This window comes from Pinus tabuliformis, chromosome X (assembly GCF_031772625.1).
Source record: "Pinus tabuliformis cultivar Carrire ecotype Pingquan chromosome X, CPIR1, whole genome shotgun sequence".
Taxonomy (NCBI): domain Eukaryota; kingdom Viridiplantae; phylum Streptophyta; class Pinopsida; order Pinales; family Pinaceae; genus Pinus; species Pinus tabuliformis.
In genome coordinates, this window is record NC_142308.1 from 270,265,196 (window position 1) to 270,285,116 (window position 19,921).

The following is a 19,921-nucleotide window of genomic DNA, read 5'->3' on the forward strand; positions in this document are numbered from 1 at the left end:
ACCGAAATTCCCAAGCACAACGCAATATTTTTCCAAAAGGGCGAGTTGCTTGAGGAAAGACCGATTTTTCTAAGAAGGGGAGAAAATTCGATCCTTCCAAATTGAGTGATTCTAGAGGTAGAGGGAACAACTCAGTACTTTCGTTGCATAGATCTCTAGCTGGACGCTGAGGTTTTGTGGTAATACACTAGAGCAAAGCCAGCGTTGGGGTGGAAGAGAGAAGAGCACAGACAGAGGGAAATTTTTCCTCAGGGAACTTCTAGTCTTAAGAAGTTCGATTTTCCTTTCTATTCAAGAGTAGTTGTGAGCAGATCTTCTCACTCCATTAGGGAGTGCGAATAGAAAAGTAGTAGCCAAGCACAAGGAAACAGGAAGTTTTTGATAGCTCGTTGAGATGGCCACTGTTGGACTTCGTGATCAGGATAGGTTGGACAGATTTTCCAACTACGTCATTTGGAAGGAAAGGATGTCCTTCCTTCTAGATGAATATGGCCTGAAATCCTATATTTATGCAGTGGTGGCAGTTCCTTGGGATGAAGACCAACAAAAAAAGTACAAGAAGGAGATGACACATGCAAAACGGTTGATCCTATATGGATTCCGGGATCATGTTGTTTCACATATAGCTGGCAAAGACATTGTCAAGCAGATGTGGGATGCTCTCTCTATGTTGTACCATGGTACTTTCGAGTAGCACAAGATGTACCTATAAGAGAATCTGAGACTCATTTGGATGTAGAAAGGGGAAGGCATAAAACCATTCCTTACTAGAATTTAGGAGGTCAGACACCAGTTGTCAGTTGTTGGGGAAGCGCCTCCACCCACATAGCTAGTGTGATTGGAACTCAACAGTGTCTCAAAGGAAAGGTAAGTCTTTGTCCATAGCATATTGGGTAGAGATAGACTACCATACTGGGATAGAATGTGGGATGATTTGCAACAGGAGGAGCTGAGATGAGCTCTATTGAAGAGTTCCATCAGTGGCTACAGCAGTGGATAGAAGCAGGTTGAGGAGGAGGAGAATGTGGCCCTCGCATCAAAGGGTCCTAGTCAGGGACAAGGGGAGCAAAGAAAGAAGAATAAGGACCTGTCATAGGTTAAGTGATTCATGTATGCTAAGATCGGTCACTACAATACCCAGTGTCCTCTCAGGAAGAAGGACAAGGAGGAGAAGCAAGACTAGCAGGCAACTTCCGCTAAGATTGACAGGTTGTCCTCCAGGCTGGAGGAAATCTTCGCGATGTTTTCCAATATACCTCCAGGAGTGAGATGGGGTGACTTGGTGTTGTATCCCCATAGCGCTATAGTTGGGCAGGATCCTTGAGGAGTCCACGTCATGGATCAATACCTTGCTATGGGGGCCCACAATATTCAATAGTAGGATGAATGAGTGAAATTTGATGCAGTCAGAAGTCAAGGTGACAGTTGCAGAGACTAGTAGCAATCAAATACTAGGGAGTACAGTGCAACTGACACAATGCAGATTCGGTAGTAGCATAGAGTCTTTAGTGGACAGTGCAAAGGCTAGTAGCATCCAAAGACTCGAGAGATAGGTGCATCATATTGATCACAGTTGATTCAGTATTTTTGATGCTTTTGAGTTGCATATGTTGCAGTTGTAGCAACAACAGATGAGAGGGATTCACAATTCAGATGTAGTGTTGGCAGTTATATGGCAGAATTAGCACCAACACAGATGCAACATATATCAAATTTGCGCAGTGGTTGGTGGGTAGCAACAACTAGACACTCGTAGCATGACAGGAGATGATGTAGAGACAATGTGTGTTGGCAGGGAGTGCAACACTAGAACACATTCCTCGCTAAGAGGGAGTGTTATTTTTTGTAGAATCATATGTGTTCTAGCCACAGAATTTGTGGGAGAGGCTAGAATACATGAGATCTCCAAAACCTAGAAATCGTTTCTGGAAATTTCGCCTAGAAATGACTTAATTAGATTATTAACCAGTTTTTAAATATTTCCTTAGTCTAAACTTAGGGAGTATGGTTAATTAATCAATATTAATTAAGGCAAGATGATAATCATCTAGAAACTCACACGGATCGATCCAGAGATGATCCTAGCCATCAATTATATTTTAATCTTGGTTGTTGGTGTTCTAATAGAGGATTATAAGAGGAGGTCGATGTGGTGATGGAGAAAGAACTAGAGACACTTCAGAAGTTCGATTTCTTGGCAGATCGATTTCCAAAGTAGCAACATTTAGTTGTTGGAGAGAGATATTGAGATTGAAACAGTGACATAGGGGCAGAGAGAGTGAGGTTGAAGGAGGCATTCCAGATCCAGTGAGTGGATCTGCAGAGAGGCAGAAGAGCCACAGAGAGGCTGATTCAGGGGAAACGCAGTAGCTTCTAGAGGCAAGTTCAATTTGCTGAGAGGGACAAACGTGTTCAGTTCCAGAGGCCGGGAAGGAGTCCTAGAGGGTTGGAGAAGCATCTTTCCATCTAGCAGAAGGCTGAATGACTTCATCAGAGACCATTTAAAGGCTTGATTTCATGCAGGTTTAACAGAGTAGTGCACAGGCTAATGCAGAGAGTCAGAGGGCCGAGTTTCTGAAGGAAAGTTGTGCTAGGGATTGCCTGTGGGATGAGGAAATTCCTCACTAGATTTTTTCCAGTATTTTTCTCTGTAGGATTGTCATATTTTGGCATCCAGTTGTACTTAGAATTTCTCATTGCTACATAATAAAAAAACCCTTACTGTTGCACTGGTTTTCCCAAGCTGGGTTTTTCCGGGGACCTTTTTCCAAAAACAACTGTGTTATTTTTATGTGTGTGTGCAAGTATTTTATCAGTTCCAGCGCTATTTATTTTCTACAATTTTATTTGTGAGGGTTGCAATGTGTTTATTTTGATGTTGCCATGGCAATAAACTGAATAATTAATTTATTAGTTAGGAGAAATAATACCAGTCGTTGCAATTGTTACGGGTGAAACCACCCTAGGGATTTGGGTTGAGAACCCCAACAGAGCAGAGGGAAAACCTCAACAAGAAATGCTCAAACAATCATCAAAAATCCTTATTCTACTAAATCGTGTAGGAGTGTCCTTACCCAGATGTCCTTTATTTGGGTAGATCCGGCAGGGTGCAAACCCTCAGTTTATCTCGATGTTCTTGAAACCTAAAAATTATCCAAATGGAACATACACGACAATAGAAATGTAAAGAATATACATGATGTTAACTTTAAATCATATAAATGAATGACTAATTATACATCAATATAAGATTCATAAATTAATTACAACATAACTATGATGCATAAACACATTTAATATTGGAAACAAAACAACATTCCTTTTATTGAAGTAAGTTATAAAAAAGGTGGAGAAATACGACCTGAGTCCTTCTCCGGCTCCAAGTGGAACCATCCTTCGGATTCGTCCTTTCCCGACCTTCAACAATCTTCCTCCATCACCAATACAACGATATTTCAAGCAAGATAGGGGATATCTATAATCAAGGAAACAAGGGTTTCTTGAAGCTTTGGGGAGTGCAGGAGGCACAAGGATTCTTCAGACTTGATCAGGGATAATCTCACTATAGTATCAATATATCATCCTTTCTCCCTTAAGGCCTTCCCATGGAGGTTTATTTATACCTCTCCAAATTAGTTTTTTTAGTTGGGAAACAGTTGGGCCATAGGTAATATGAGGTGAGTAACATGTAAAACCCATGAACTCTACCCGAAATTAAGGAAATTTATTTTTTTTAAGTGTTTTAACATATGTATGCAGGTTGGATATATGCTGACCCATGTGTAAACGCTTTTATCAGAGGGAAAATTAGCGTATATGGAATAAAACATTGTTTTTAGATTTTAGACCAAGTTTGGAAGGAAGGGTTGCCCTAGGTCATAATCAGAGCATCAGATCTACCAAGAGTGGTAAATGGTGCTATAACAGATGTCCCCTAATATATGAGGTCAGAGGGGTACATGATGGCTGAATTGTATTAAGTGTATGGAAGGAATGTCGAGACCGAGGAGGAGTTCTCTAGAAACTAGCCTGCCAAGCCATCGAAAGAGATAAAAAAGAAACTACTATCTGAGGTAGGCATACCCATGCTCAGAAATAGTAAAGCATGTCTTCATGTCAAGTAAAAAAGCGGATCCAATATGCATACAAGTATAAAGGAACTAGAAATACATAATAGATCATCTGATCATAATCAAGAAAGTACATGTCTTAATATCACATATAAAGAGCTGATCAATGATGCTGAAGTATGAAGCTGATCACTGAAGCCAAGAAACTGATCCAAATAGTACCAAGTGAACGTGATGGAATAAATAGTACTACACCGCAACTTGGGTGCCAGCATATAAGATATCGTTGTAATGAACTGCAACATATCATGTGGATGGTGTCAACTAGCAGAAACAGGAGCAACTGATAAGTGAACCAGGACATGCTGATGCAAACCTGAGGTATTCACCGACCATCGTGGTACATTTCTACACAATGGGAATGAATGATCTAAAGTCGACCATGTGAGAAATCATTTGATTACCGGTCATTGATGTATACTGTTAACAAACGCGAGACTACTCACCGATAATGATGATGAGAGTCAAGGTACCCAGTACAATCTAACAAGTGCGAATAAATGAGTTGTAGTCGAACACTTGAAAGAATCTATCAATCAGGAGACAATGATGTTTTCCCACTGTCGATAGCGAAGGAATCTGCCACTGATGATTGCAAACCCTAAGGTACTGCCAAATGGACTCTAGATCCCTTTCCTAGAGCAATGAGCTGAAGTTGATGGGAAAAGATCCGCTAGAAGGAAGGCATTAAGGCATCCTTCATCAATCTAGCACGAGTGTAACCCGTAGGCCAATAATGTGGAAGGAATCAGACAAAAAAAGATGTAGTAACCCAACCGAAGCACGTTTCCGGCGTACACAAGATGTAGCTAGTGTACGATAGAAACCCTCTGAACCAACCAATAATGAATGCTGACACAGAGGCGAGGAATCCAACAATAGGGTCAAATGGATGAAGGCACTGCACAAATCCCAATGTGTGATAATGAAAGCTGATGTCGAACACAAGGGAAACCATACAGTCAAAGACCCATGATACTAATCGATGCTGAGCACAAGGTGACCTATCAATAATGAAAATAGGGCCAGGGTGCAACTCTAGATCTGCCCTCAGAGCAATTTTCCATAGTCGATAAGGACAAGACCCACCAGCAAGAAGTCAATGGAGAACTTCTCAAACTGGCACGAGAAAAGGACCAATAAAACTAATGTGATAATGAACATGACGCTGAAAACCAGGGATGACCGACTGAAAAATAGGTCAAGAGACACTGCAAAGAGGCTGATTCAGGCTTACTTCCCTTGAACAAAAGCATAACTCAACTGTGACTACAAGGCAGCATATGATAACTTTGTATAAGTTTGTCATGCAAGAGGCATAAGAAAACTCTCCATATGATTGAAAGAGGTAACCAATCAGAGGAGGACTGACTCGATAATAAGGTTAAGGCTCTCCTAAGTCAAACTAAAGCCCATCCCAATGGAGGAAAGACTTTATTTTGAGTGCTTTGTTCAAGGGCGAGACGACTGAATCTAGCTACCATCAAAATATGGAAATAATGTCCCGTTTCTGCTCTTTTTTTGGAATATATATTTTTTGTCTTTTTATTTTAAATTAAGCTTGAAAAAGAATAAAAGAATGCTATAGTATAGTGGAAAGAACGAGTGTCGAAAAAAGCAGATGCTCTAGTTCCTGGGAGGGGAACATTCCTATGCTCAATGCAAGGTGGCGAAACTGGTCAAGGACACTCAAAGGGATGTTCTTTCCACGGGTATAAGGGTGTGTCAAGTTGTAGAGGCTAAGTGATTGCAAGGTTGATTTTGCATAAGACATGGTCGATAAGTGGCTTAAACATGAGTCCAAGTGAAGCCAACTCAAGGCCAAAAGGTGCAAGTAGTCAATATGCAATGCAGCAGTACAACTCAACACAAAGGAGCCTCTAGGGTATAAGGCCAAAAAGTGGCGTAGAAGAATGAGAATGAGTCTTCAATGCACAAGTCATGGCGGGACTAAAGAGGACTCCCAAGCCTACTCAATATAGTAACATGGGCAACCAATGTCAGCAAGGATCTAACTAAGATGCCCATGTAAAGGATGGCTCTACCATCGCATCATGATTTTTAAAGTCGGCAAGTGAAAATGGTTTGTGAACCAAGATACGATGGGGTCGACCCTATGGCTAATGTATCGCAGTATGGAGGCTAGTATGAAAAATGCAGCGGAAAGTGGTATTCCCTAACCTATATGCCAGTAAGAAAACGATACCTGCCATGACAGGTCTGCGGTCATGGGACCAAAATGATGTCTCGAAGAAGTCTCCAAAATTTCCTATAAAGACAACCCAGTCTCGACACTCCAAGCCAAAAGGTCAAAAAGTCCATAAGACAAAAATCAATTTTTGAAAAAATATTTTGTATTTTCCAACTTATATAAGGACTTTTGGACTCATAGTTTTTTCATTTGTGTTTTGAGCAAGGAGTTGTGGAGACAAACTCAAGCAAGCTTCCTCCAACCAATTGAACCGTTCAAATCACTCCAAAACTTCCAGGTAACCCTTATATCCTGCTTTTAATTGTTTGTGATACCTTTTTCAAGTTTTGACCATGGGAAAATATGTCAAAAAATTCAACTCTACGTACACGCAGGTTGAATATGGGTAACCCGCATATATGATGGCCCTACATGTGACTGTGTGAAAAGGGAACCCGCATGTGTGTGAGTAAAAGTTTTAAAACATAAAACTAATGGTTTGAAACATATTTTTGGATAGGATGACCATCACCTGGAGAGAAAGAGAGCATAGTGCTATAGATAATGAAGTAATGGAGGACCAAAATGCTTTGGATGCTTTAAGAGGTTGTGGCTTGCTAAAAATTTTTAAGATGCCAAATATGAAAGCCAACACACGATTGCTTGAGCTTTTGATTCATTATTGGAGTGTAGAGGATGACACCTTCATGATCGATCAGATGCCCCTAAGGATCGAGATCGAAGATATATACTTTATTACCAGTCTTTCCTGAAGGGGAGAGGTGGTGCATTCGATCGACAGGACGAGGGGTAGTCTTACTGTAGAAGACTACGTCCACATATATTGTCCTAGTCATCCTGAAAATATTGGAAGTCAGATTCCAATCAAACACGTAGAGAGCTTGTCCTTGAAGATTTTACTATTTACCATTGCCAGGGTAAATGGCTCAGCTGCTTTACATCAGGCCTCACGAGTATCTATGAGCTTCGCAGTGGAATGTCTCACCACAGTGTTTGATTGGTGCATGCCTCTACTGACCAATATGAAGAACCAACCGACCTCCATTTAGAAGGGTCAAACAAAGAATTTTGGATATGGCACAATCTTATGCTCATTCTTCTTTAAGAAAGTACCTGGGTTGCGTCCCAAGGTATTATCGACTATCAACAACCCTAGAGATCCACGAATGGGTAGGTGAGCTAACCTGATGAAATGCCTTGGGGGTGGCGATGTGCCCAGGACGACTTTTGACGACAAATTTTTTGCATGGTCGGATTAATAGGTCATCGCAGTCAATGACTACCCCTATGCTAAACAAAATGCAACATGGGGTGCCATAGGTAACAACTTTTTAATTTTTAAGATTTTTTAGGAATTTTTTTTGAACTTAAAAATATTTTTAAGGAGACAAAATAGTTACAAAATATATGTATCATGTTTCAGATGTGGGACCAGTGAGACCTGATGGATTTCCCAGACATAATCGTCATGGGAGAGATGTCGAAGGGGCTGTAGTTGAGACGGAGAGTTCTTCATGCTGTTCAGAGGAACTTGGTGAGTCCGACTCACCAAGTACCCATGATAGTTATAGAGGATCTACCCAAGGAGATGCATTGTCGCATGGTAGGAGTACCATGGGACTGGGTGTGGCTATTCCGGTGTGTAGCCAATGCTATTGTTTATTTTATGGCTGCTCATCCTGAGCCAGCTAGATAGATGATCAGACCTTTTTATGATTGGACATGATGATGGGCATAAGCCCAGATTTTTTAGGGAATTTTCTTCCAATTTTTGTATATTATTTTTTGGACATAAACACTCTATCTACATACAGGCGATTTTATGATATATATAGATGACACTTTCGATTATTTTTTATGTTTTTTAATTTGATGAATGATTGATATGCCAATCTAATGCTTGATTAGCAATAGAATCTGCTAATGAATTTTTTGATCATGGAATGTGAACATATGTGATATAAACAAATGATCGTTGCAACAATCTCACTCTCAAAAATTGGTGATACAAATAGGGATCTTGTACCCAATAAGTGTTATTCAGCTGAGATACCACCAGTTGTGAGTCTAAATAAACCACTAATGAATCAATACCAAGAGATATTGCTTCGGATAACAAATTAATAACGGCAGTATATTCAACAATATTATTTGAAGCAAGATCAATACATACTCCTCTCGAAACCATCAACTGACTAGATGGATAATAAATCACCCAAGCCACGGAAGCAAGGTTCCGGGTATGTCTACTCACACCATCGGCGAATCCTATATATACTGAATCGTCCATCAATACCTGCCAAAGCAAATAAAAAATATCGACATCACTAAAACCGCTAGATAGATATGTACAAACATACAATATATACAAACAAGTAAGTGCTCGGTCGAAGCCTAAGAAAAGTACTTCTTAAGGTAGAGCCCATTTCTGGGCTCCGCCAACTTGTTTCCTTCAAATTCAATTAATTCATAAGCCCCATTTTTCAAAACGTGCTTGACTATAAAGGGACCGTACCACATAGATTTGAACTTTCCTGCCCCCAGGGCATCTTTGTCTTGATCGTAGACCAAGACAAGGTCGCCTTCAGAAAAATTCCGAGGATGGACAGCTTTATCGTACTAAGTTTTTATCCTTTTCTTATGGGCTTCGTTTATTATGGCAACATCTTGACACTGCTCATCAAGATGCTCCAAATGAACAAGGCGTTCCTCGAGACTAGAAGTCTCTGGAAGAAGTTCTATAGCTAGCTTAAGAGAAGGAATTTCACATTCGATAGGAAAGATAGATTCCAACCCGTAAACTAGTTGAAAAGGAGTAAAACCAGTGGCAGTCTTAACTGATGTTCGGTATGCCCAAAGTGTCGGATACAACATGATGTGCCAATTGGATCGAGCTTTTTCAATTGTCCTTTGTAAGATGATTTTAAGGGACTTATTCACAACTTCAACCTGCCCATTGGCTTGAGGATAATATGGAGATGAATGCTCCTGTCGGAAGCCCAACTTGAGAGCCAATTCAGACATCAGTTGATTTTGGAAATGACTGCCATGGTCAGTGACAATCTCTTTAGGGATACCAAATCATGAAATAACCTAATTGAAGAGAAACAAGGTCGTTGTTTCATTGTCATTTTTTAAAGTAGGCATGGCCTCAACCCACTTTGTAAAGTAGTCTATGGCCATAATGATGTACTTGTGATTCCCTGCCGAAGGCAGATTACAAGTAGTAAAATCAATGCCCCACTTCGTGAAAGGACCGACGATGATAACAGGGAAAATCAGAGTTGGATGCGTGCACATTTTCTGAGTATAGACTTGACAAGGATGGCATCTTTTGACCGCTTCAATACAGTCTTTGAAAATCGAAGGCCAAAAGTAGCCTGCTTGCAAAAATTTTTTGGGTTGTTACAAGCCCTGATAGATGACCGCCACAAGCTCCACTATGGCAATCATTAAGAACTGATTTAGCTTCCTCCAAAGTTAAACAACGCATAAGGATTGAATCAATCCCGCAACGATATAATGTGTCACCTATAATAACATAATTCTTAGTGAGGTGATGCAACTTTCTATGCTCATCTTTGGAGAAAGCGGGTGGAAACTTTGAAGTCTAGAGATATATAATTATATATTCATACAAAGGATCTTGTGAAGAAATGAGGAATAAATGTTCATCGGGAAAATTTTCCTTGTAAATAACTACTTCTTCACAAGGTAGCTCTGATATCAACTCTGCAAATACTAAAGATTTCTTAGATTTAGCCAACATGAATTCGAGATCGAATTCTTGCAAAATGACAATCCATCTATTATATTTGCCCCCAATCACTTGCCTACTGAGGACAAACTGAAATGGATTGACAGCTGCTAAGACAAACATTTTTTGAAGTAGAATTTAATGCCGAAGCCGCTAGACTGCATGGACAACTGCCAAAGCCAATTTATCGATGGGAGAATAGCGTAGTTTAGGGCCTACCAAGCCTCGACTTAGGTAGTAGATTACATGCTCACAGAAAGCGTCATCTTCCTGAACTAGAATCATACCAATGGTTGATTCTACTGTAGCGAGATATAAAAGGAATTCTCTTCTATAATCGGGTGGACTCAATAATGGAGCAGGAGTTAATGATTTTTTCAAAGCATCCAAAGATCATTGCGCGAAATCATCCCATAAAAATGGGACTCCTTTCTTAAGCAAACGCATAAATCCTTTTGTAATCTCAGCATAATTTTCTATCAATCTCCTCAAGAAATTTGCCTCTCCTTGGAGACTTTGAAATTGAAGAATGGAATACGAGGGAGGCAACTGAAGTATTGCCTCAGCCTTGAAGGGATTAACGTGAAACCTCTATGTCGATACGATGAATCCTACAACTGACCGGATGTGACGGTGAAAACGCACTAATTTGGATTCAACCATATTTTATAAAAACGACACCGTTCAAAGATCAACCGAAGGTGTTTAAGATGATCAATTCTATTTCGAGAACGGGCAGCTAAATCATTCAAATATGCTTCAATAACGTGTTTGATGTCGTGAAAAGCATAAGACATGGCCCGCTGAAAAGTGGCTCCAACATTTTTAAGGCCAAAAGGCATATTTTTGTATGCAAACGTGCCCCAAGGACAAATAAAGGTTGTCCTATGTCGATCTTTTGGACTGATAGTAATTTGATTGTAACCAGAGAATCCATCCATGAACGAAAAAATTTCATTACCCGTGCATTCATCAATAATTTTATCAATAAAGGGCGTAGGGTAATTGTCTTTTGGACAAGTCCTATTTAGGTCCCTAAAGTCAATACATACTCGGATCGTTCCTTGCTTTTTATCTACGAGGATTGGATTAGAGACCCACTCAGTTAGAGGAATGGGGTATATAAAGCCCGCCTTAAGCAGCTTTTCAACTTCAGCTTTAATAGTTGCTGCTTTTCGAGGATTGACTGGTCGAAGTTTTTGACGAATAGGTTTAGCGTTTTCGTATGTCTTGATCTCATGCTGGACTATAGATGGATCTATTCTAGGCATTTCCTCATAAGACCAAGCAAACACATCATGAAACTCTTTGAAGAGATCGGTGTAAACTTGAATTTCTTCAGGGGAACAGTCAGCTCCGATGAAGACATTTTCAATTATGTTAGGATTCCTAGAGATGTTCACAGGTACAGTTCGTGAGATAACCGACATGTTACCTTCGACAGAAAACTATGCTGGAGCCAAAGGGTTTAAAACTGTATGAACATCACTAGTAGACGGACTAGACAAACTTGACTCAATTTCTTGCAAATGAGGGAGAAAATATGAGCAATGATGTAAATCATCCCATGGTCTATCAACACCCATCATTTCTTCTAGAATTACTTCCTCATATGGTAAGACTGTATCTAAGCAATCCTGAGCTGAATTTGAATCGAGGGTCCAAGCCGGAGCCACATCTCCATCTAACTCCTCCGGTGAGAAAGGAGTAGGATGGGAGTCTGCAAAGTTAACAATAGACTAATAAGAAATTTCTACTGCAGACATAGGGCATGCCATTCCAACTACCTTCCCTCTATCTAATGTGGCGGTAGATGAGGGTAAAGGCCAAGGGTTCAAAAAATAATGAGTACGAAAGAACTCTCTTTGAGAAGGTCCCCTAGAGGATGAAATAGAATTGATTCTCCCTGAAGGAGTAGGGAGATCAAAACTACCCATTAAAGAAGAGTACATCCCAACTCCTAAATTCTCAATAGCTTGTCTGGGATTGTCGACTAATGGAACAATAGAGTCAGAGGATGCGTGAGAATCACCTGGAGAATAATCCATCTGATCAACTTTTACAATCCTTCCCTCATGATGAAAACAAAGGATGCGAAATAATGATGAAACTATGGCATCCATCTCGTAAATCCAATTCCTGCCTAAGAGGAGGTTGTAATCTAGGTTCACATCGACAATTTCTACCTCAATATTTACCACCTTTCCCCCAACACAGATGGAAAAGGCTAGAATAATCCCGTGCAGCCTATGATAATGTCCATCAAATGTCGTCAATAGAGTCAGTGAAGGAACAACTTGAGGTGATCCAATGGCTTTCCAACATGACATGGACATCACACATGTGGAAGCTCCCTCATCTATAACGGTTCGAAAGATGTTAGTCTTTCGATATGTAGACTTTATCTAGAAAGCCATATGATGGGGAAGTCTCTTTTTGACATTTGACATATCAAAAGTGAGCACAAGAGAATTTTTTGGATCTATTACTCCGATTTCCAAGAGCAAAGAACTTCTCTGAGTGGGGCACGACTGGAGTACCTCTAACGCTGACATAGCACAAGGAATTTGAGCCAGATCTTCTATAATCGAGTAGTTCTGGGCTGCCCTAGCATTAGGGTTAATGGTTGAGTGCTTCGCGGAGCCTTTTGGCATCCGAAGTACAAACTCAACAAAGGACCTCTCAATATGGAGCAGCTCTAAGGCATCGAAAGCAAACTTAGCCTTAGATGATTCTGTTTCACCGTAATCACATGATCGTGTAGTGACGTCGATATGTGAGCTCATCATATAAACATTTGACGAATTTTCCCCTTCCTGGTTGCCCCTTGCGGGGGTACCAGCATTAGAATTTGTGCCAACAAGTAATTGTTGCCCTTGGGGAAAAGGGTTAGTGAGAACAGCCTGGGAGCTAGAAGACCCCTGCTGTGCTAATAAGCACTGAGCGTCTTGGATCTTAGGGTAGAGATGAGTCAAATGATCCCCATTGCATAACTTGCATGGGAATTTTACCTTTTTCTTGGACTCTTTCTTACCCTCTCCGACATCATTGCCGGGTTTGTTTGCATTGCCCTTCCCATCCTGGTTCTTCTTCCTGCCTCGTCCTTTCTTCTTTCCATCAGATTGTTGATTTCCTTTAGGGTTAGAAGTTTGGATGGTGTTTATAGACATAGTTTGAGAAGGTGTAGATGTGGATGGTGATGCATTCATAGAGGAAGCAGTTTGTAAAGACAACCACTGTAATTGATTTAGCAGGTTAACCATGTTTACATCAATTGATTCGACTAGCCCGTCCACATGGGGACCTGGATTCAGTTTGGCTATATCCACCTTGGATCTAGGAGCGTCAGGTAGAATTTTTTGAAGAACCCCAGACTGAGAATAGATCAGTTCTAACTACTGGGCCCTGAAAATAGCCTGCTCTTCAGTGAAAATACCGAAGAGGGACACGTCCTTAGAGATCTCAGGTTGTAATGATTTAAGAAACCATTCGAGAAGGAATTCTTGTGGGATATCGACTTTTATGAGCCTCTTCCTTCTCCTCCATTCCTGAATATGATCGGAAATGTGAGTCGCCTGATCTTGTTGGAAATTAGCCAGAAGCTCAGTTCCGGCATCATATCGGACAGGCAATTGAAAATGGTTCAAAAAGATAGTAGCCAAATCGCCGAAAGAAGTGAAGGTGCCCCCTGGTAGCTCTATGTACCACTTAGCCACATTTCCAGTTAGGGTACGTTGAAATAATCTCAACCTGATTGAATTGTCTATCAGGGAGTTGGACAAACACCATAAGTGGAAGGTGGTTACGTGGTCACCCGGATCTTCACCTGTCTTCCTCTCGAATTTTGGGATATTAGAGGGAAATTTGGTTGGGACCAGAGGTCAAACCGGGTTATACCTAATCAGATCATTAGTCAATTTAGTGAGATCTGGCAAGTTTAACATTGCCAGAAAAGGGAGTCGTGGCAGACCCTGAGGATTCCACCCGGTGTGGGCAGAACTCCCAACGTTCTGAAAAGAATGACCTGGATTTGTGAAGGCACTAGGTTGCCTGAAGTAATTCATAGACCTAACTGAACCATAAGGAGCCCCTTGTGATCAAGAAAAATTTGGAGTTTTACCAACTCTTGCCGAAAATCCTCTGTAACTAGTAAAGTTATCCCATAAAGAAGTGTTAAAAGGAGCAGAAATCCCCTGATAAGGATTCCATGCGTTAGCATAGGGAGAATTTTTTTAAAAAGAATTGATAGAAGAATATGGCATATTCCCCTGTTGGCCGAAATAAGATTGATTCCCGGCTCCTAACCCACTAACTGCAGGGTTTCTCCAACTTTGAAATGGATTATAACCTTTACCTGAAAAGGAAAAAGGCATGGATCCCATAGTTGGGTTGGAATGTGGTATATGACCACCCCTAAACGGGAAACCCTGAAAAGAAGCTGATCCACTCGCCATGGATGTGGAGGTAGCTGATGGAATACTCAATGGAACCGAAGGAATCACACTGGTTGGCATTACAAAAGGGAAAACATCAATGTCAGAGGCAACAACTTGAGAACTTCCACTCGATGATGGAATGGAAGTAGAACCAAATATAGCAGTGCTAGGAGTAACAGAAGGTATAGAAATTGTTCCTCCTCCTTGTATAAATACAGGAGTCTGCATACTCGTAGCACTTGTCATGGATGCCATGCTTCCAGCAGTGGTCATCGAAGGAATAGATTGATGTAAACTTGGGTTCGAAGGCTTATTGGTCAAATTTATGACGTATAATAAAACGTCTGGATGATTAGGAGGAAGAGGAGAATTAGGAGCCGCAATAGACTCTGAAAGCTCTTCAACCTCGATGTTATCTTTTGACTGAAAGAGGACTCGAGAAAGAACTGGAGTGTTCCTCTCTAACTCTCTACTTGTACTAGGTCTATCTTGTGAATCAATGACTCCAACTAGAGGATCAATCTCTGATGCACCTACTACCACTGGTTGAAAACCACTGGCAGTATTGCTCCTACCCCTTCGAGGAGAAGGATCAGGACTTGTATATTATAGCCCACGAAGTCTCCTAGACTGACGAGTTGGTCGATTAACCACTTTGAATTATTTTTAATAAATCTACTTAAAGCCTCAAGAAAGTTATAAAGCTAGGTCAAATAGGAGCAAAGAGCACTCTCTAAAATTCCCTAGAGATACAAGAAATCAAACAATTCTCAAGTATTTACACTCCGGGTGATTAGGACCGAACACCAAAATACAAGAAAGCCAAAATCAAGGGCCTTCTAAAAATATATTGGGGTAATTATGCCCCAGGCCTACTAGCAAAGGTATCAGAATCAGTTACACTGACCTCCAGACAAAAGCCTTTGCCAGTGCAATCACCCAAGCTTCGCAAGGGTACCCTCTAGAAGTACTGTTGAACATGATGCAACGTCAGCCTCAGGTGCCACAGGATTCCCCTCCGCAGCCACCTATGTGATTCCTAGGAAAGGCAACTATGGATACCAACTCGTATCAAAAGCCAGGCGGAACAGTTGTGAGGAGGGATCCAACAAGTTGGAGAGATGTTATCTCTCTTCTTGTCTTCACTCTCCCTCGTGCTTAGCTCCCGGTCACATAGCTTTCCCAGTCTTTCTAACAATATTGGGTTTTTCTCTTTATTCAACGTCTACTTTTTGTAATTTGAGCGGCCTTGAGGCGGGATCTAACAAGTTGGAGAGGGGGTATCTCTCTTCTTTGTCTTCACTCTCCCTCGTGCTTAGCTCCCAGTCACATAGCTTTCTCAGTCTTTCTAACAATATTGGGTTTCGCTCTTTATTCAACTTCTACTTTTTGTAATTTGAGCGGCCTTGGAGAGTTAACTCTCCACTCACCTAATCCAAGGCCCTAATTAACCTAAACTTGTTGGTGTTTGTTTAATGACAACAATAAAAGTTCTAGTTCATTTTATTAATCGCTTGATTTTATATAGTTGTTCTTTAAGTCAGGGGGAAATACAGGAGTGAAACTGATGATGTTTTTATGATGCAAAAGAAACCAATAGAAAACTAACTATATGAATGCAATCATTTTCTTTAATGAAGAGTGAAGAATGCCTTAAAATGAAAACTACCCTAATGCAAGTTACAGTGATGATGCAAGATCCTAAACAACCTTAATAAGAAAATGCAATACTTTGTAGAGACAATGATCCAACTTAAAACTGAAGAGGACAAAAATTTGAACACAAATCTTTCTTCAAAACAAGCAGAACAAATTGAAAAAGATCGCAATTCACTTTTCAACAATAAAGCAAACGAAACCGTAAACCAAAAACTTGGAAAAAGAAAAATAAAAGCAATGTTTTTTGAGCTTTTTCTTTTAAGGAAACAAAAACAACTTTTTGAAGTCACAAAAGTACTACTAAAACTCAAAAGATCAATAAATAAGCACAAGGATCTTTCAATATTGCAAGTTATAAACTCGAAAATGAACAAAAATTGAACAAGAAAGATTACAACTTGTACAAACTGACCCAAATAGTAGCAAAAGATTTCGACAAACTGACCAAAAGGCCAAGAAATAAATACTTTCAAACTTGTCAAAAGGATTCTCAAAAAGCAAGAAAAGCAATAAGGCCACTAAACAAGGGAAAACAAGGCAAGAGAACTTGAAATCTAGGCTGAAAAGGAAATTGAAAATAATTTCCTGTTCTGGAATACCAGAACAACCAAGAACTTCAAAATGAAGCCTTGAATACCAAGATACAAACTACAAACTTGCTTAAGAAGCAAACCTAGGCCAAATATTTTCAGTGAGAAGGAGATTTTGAAAAAGAAAGCTTGCAAGAAAAGTAAATTCTCCAGACAGTAGATGACCATACAACAACAGAAATCACCAGGCTACAAACCTAACTGGGAAGAAAGATTTGAAAAAATCATCCAAAAAATTGCATACGCAACTATGTAAAAACACAGAGGCGTGCACACGTTTCTAATACAAGAAACTCACGTATATGCGAGTCTGCTTACAGAAACCTATGTGTATACGCTAGTGTAAACATAATAAATAGTGTATACAAAGCTTTATAAGGAAAAAAATATCAAGGCCTCATCAAGAAGATTAGACTTGATGCCTGGGACACTAATGGACCAAACAATACTGTAAAAGTAAGAAATCAAGAAAGTGAAACCTGATTGAGAACAAACAACCCAAACCAAGAATAACAAAAATGTTATCCCCAACGGAGTTGCCAATTCTGTTACGGGTGAAACCACGCTAGGGCTTTGGTTTGAGAACCCCAACAGAGCAAAGGGCAAACCTCAACAAGAAATTCTCAAACAATCATCAAAAATACTTATTCTACTAAATTGTGTAGGAGTGTCCTTACTTGGATGTCCTTCGTTTGGGTAGATTCCGCAGGGTGCAAACCCTCAGCTTCTCCCAATGTTCTTGAAACCTGAAAATGATTCAAATGTAACATACACGACAATAGAAACATAAAGAATATACATGATGTTAACTTTAAATCATATAAATGAATGACTAATTATACATCAATATAAAATTCATAAGTGAATTACAACATAACTTTGATGCATAAACATATTTCATATCGGAAACAAAACAACATTCCTTTTATTGAAGTAAGCTATAAATAAGGTGGAGAAATACGACCTGAGTCCTTCTCTGGCTCCAAGTGGAACCGTCATCCGGATCCGTCCTTTCTTGGCCTTCAACAATCTTCCTCCATCGCCAATACAAAGATATCTCAAGTAAGATGGGGGATATCTATGATCAAGGAAACAAGGGTTTCTTGAAGCTTTGGGGAGTGCAGGAGGCACAGGGATTCTTCAGACTTGATCAGGGATAATCTCACTATAGTATCAATATTTCATCCTTTCTCCCTTAAGGCCTTCCCATGGAGGTTTATTTATACCTATCCAAATTAGTTTTTTCAGTTTGGAAACAGTTGGGCCACAGGAAATAGGAGGTGAGTAACAGGTAAAACCAGTGAACTCTGCTAGAAATTAATGAAATTTAATTTTTTTAAGTGTTTTAACATATGTACATGGGTTGGATATATGTTGACCCACGTGTACAAGCTTTTGTCATAAGGAAAAGTATCGTATAGGGAATAAAACACTGTCTTTTAGATTTTGGACCAAGTTTGGAAGGAAGGGTTTCCCTAGGCCATAATCAAAGAATCAGATCTACCAAGAGTGGTAAATGGTGCTATAACAGCAATAGGATTCCGTATTGTAATTTTCACATGGTATCAAAGTGTAGTAGATCAGCTGAAGATCTCATACAAAAACAAACGAAAGGAAATTCACTACTCAGTAAGGGTAGCAGGCCGAAATTTCCAAGGGAAACACAATATTTTCCCCAGAGGTTGAGTTCCTTGAGGAAAGCCTGATTTTTCTAAGAGAGGGGCAGAAAATTCGGTCCTTCCAGATTGAGTGATTCCAGAGGCTTCAGGAGAAACTCAATGCTTTCTTTGGGTATATCTCTAGCTGGATGCAGAGGTTTTCAATAGTACGCTAGAGAAAAGCTAGTGTCGGGGTGGATAATGTAAGAGCACACACAGAGGGAAAAGTTTCCTCAAGGAACTTCTAGTCTCAATAATCCAATTTTCTTTGCAAATCGACAATAGTTGTGAGTAGATCTTATAAATCCAGAAGTGAGTGCAAATAGTAGAGCAGTAGCCGAGCAAAATGAGAGAGGAATTTTTCAATAGTTCGTTGAGATGGCCACTACTGGGCTTCGTGATCAGGACAGGTTGGATGGAGCTTCCAACTATGTCATTTGGAAGGCAAGGATGTCCTTCCTTCTAGATGAATATGGCCTGAAAGCCTATATTGATGCAGTGGTGGTGGTTTCTCAGGATGCATATCAATAGAAAGAGTACAATAAGGAGATGGCACAGGAGAAACGATTGATCCTAGATGGAGTCCAGGATCATGTTATTTCACATATAGCTGGCAAAGATACTGCCAAGCAGATGTGGGATGCTCTCTCTATGTTGTACCAGGATACTTCTGAGCAACAAAAGATTTACCTAAAGGAGAAGTTGAGACTCATTCGGATGCAAAAAGGGAACTCATAGACCCCTTCCTTACCAAGATTCAGGAGGTCTGAGACCAATTTTCAGTTTTTGGGGCAACACCTCAACCCACAGAGCTAGTGTGATTGACACTCAACAATGTCTCAGAGGAATGGCAGGTCTTTGTCCAAAGCATATTGGGCAGAGGTAGACTACCAAACTAGGATAAAATGTGGGTTGATTTGCAGCAGGAGGAGTTGAGACGAGATCTATTGAAGAGCTCCATTAGTGGCAACAACAGTGAATTGAAGCAAGTGAAGGAGGAGGAGAATGTGGCCCTCACATCAAAGGGTCCTAGTTAGGGATAGGGGGAGCAGAGAAATATGAAGAAGGACCTGTCAAAGGTCAAGTGCTTCAGGTGTGATAAGCTTGGTCACTAGCGTACCTAGTGTCCTCTCAGGAAGAAGGAAAAGGAGGTGAAGTCGGGCCAACAAGCAGCTTCTACTGAGATCGATAGGTTTTCCTCCAGGCCGAAGGAAGACTTCAGAATGTTTACCGATATTCCTCTAGGAGTGAGGTGGGGTGACTTGGTGTTGTAGCCCTAAAGCGCTATGGTTGGGTAAGACCCTTGAGGAGTCCACCTCCTGGATCATTACCTTGCTACGAGGGCCCACAATATTCAGTAGTAGGATAGATCAGTGAAAGTTGATGCAGTCAGATGTTAGAGTGATAGTTGTAGAGACTAGTAGTAGTCAAATGTCAGAGTGATAGTTGCAGAGACTAGTAGCAGTCATATGTTGGGGA